Here is a 1,210-nt window from a genome sequence, read left to right as displayed (position 1 = left end):
ATATGTTTACATTATTTTGGCTGTACAGGGTGAACAGTCTCACTCAGACATATTTCACAAGTGATATAGACATTATACAAATAGGTACAAAGATGTCAGGTTCATGTGCACACCCATCCACGCAGACATAAAACCGTGTAAAGCAACTTCTTTTGTGACGACATGTGTTACACATGGCAAAGGGCAGAGTCCACGAGGAGCTGTCCACCCAGCCTGCCCGTCTGTTTCAGTTATATTCATGTGATTCAGTAATTTCTGTAGGCAAGATGACTGCTTCACTGGCAAAAAAGCAGTGAATAATTATAAAAAGAGATGTTTTCAAATGCAAAAACCGTCATTATCCAGGAATCTAAGGAGCAAAGTGCTTGGATGCACTCCTGGCCTTGCGGCTACCAAGAATGAGAAGATGGCAGGGACCATTTATTGCTCTGAGGATCTTCGTCCACACAGGAGTCCAAGAGACTCAATGCCCGGTACCTCAAACACCATCAGTTGGCTACTTGAAGCACTTCTTGATTTTGCTGGGGAGGATTTTTTTCTTTATCAGGTTGAGGGTGCTCCGGAGGCTTGCTTTTGGATGAAGAGGTCCCTATGCTGTCTGACGTTTTATCACTTGAGTGGGAACCCTGGTCCACTTCACATAAATAAACGTCAATGAGTCCTTTGGTGCTCCTGATATGTACTATGATTGAGTCCTATCTGGGAGCTGGACCATCCAGTCTGATTTCTGCCGGCGCTTTAACTGCAATTACAGTCTGTTCATGGAAGGCTTGGATGCTGTGAATGTCTTGATACGTCACATATGCTAGTCTTTCATTTTCTTTGTCATCTGTTAAACAGTTGCTGAGCACAGTCCTTAATTAACTAATCTAGGGCGTCTTCCATTACTGATAAGTCAGACAGCTTCTCCTGCAGCTTCTTTTGTTGGGGCACTGCTCCAAAATTGCTAAGATCAGATCCGATCCTATCCATCGAACATGGTTCTTAGACTTCTTTTCAACCAGGTCAATTCCATCTAAGACGTTGGTGATGTCATACACCGTTTGTTTTTGTACTCCCAGTTTTGTTGCAAACTTGTTTAAGAATGCTCCCAGGAGCAGATCTGACAAGATCCATAAATTTTCGAGTTAAATAAACCAGTGATACATCAAAACGAGGTCTGTTCACTTTTAGTGCTTTTCTCATGGACGCATATTGTACATTACCTTCT

At 42.6% G+C, this 1,210-nt stretch overlaps 1 pseudogene; it reads right to left on the bottom strand.

The window, feature by feature from the left end:
* Positions 1 to 19: 19 nt before the first annotated feature.
* Positions 20 to 1,197, bottom strand: LOC104999355 (annotated as a pseudogene).
* Positions 1,198 to 1,210: the final 13 nt, after the last annotated feature.

This window comes from Bison bison, unplaced genomic scaffold, assembly GCF_000754665.1.
Source record: "Bison bison bison isolate TAMUID 2011002044 unplaced genomic scaffold, Bison_UMD1.0 scf7180017853563, whole genome shotgun sequence".
Lineage (NCBI taxonomy): Eukaryota > Metazoa > Chordata > Mammalia > Artiodactyla > Bovidae > Bison > Bison bison.
Note: the sequence above shows the minus strand (reverse complement) of the source record. Positions and strands in the feature narration are given on the sequence as shown.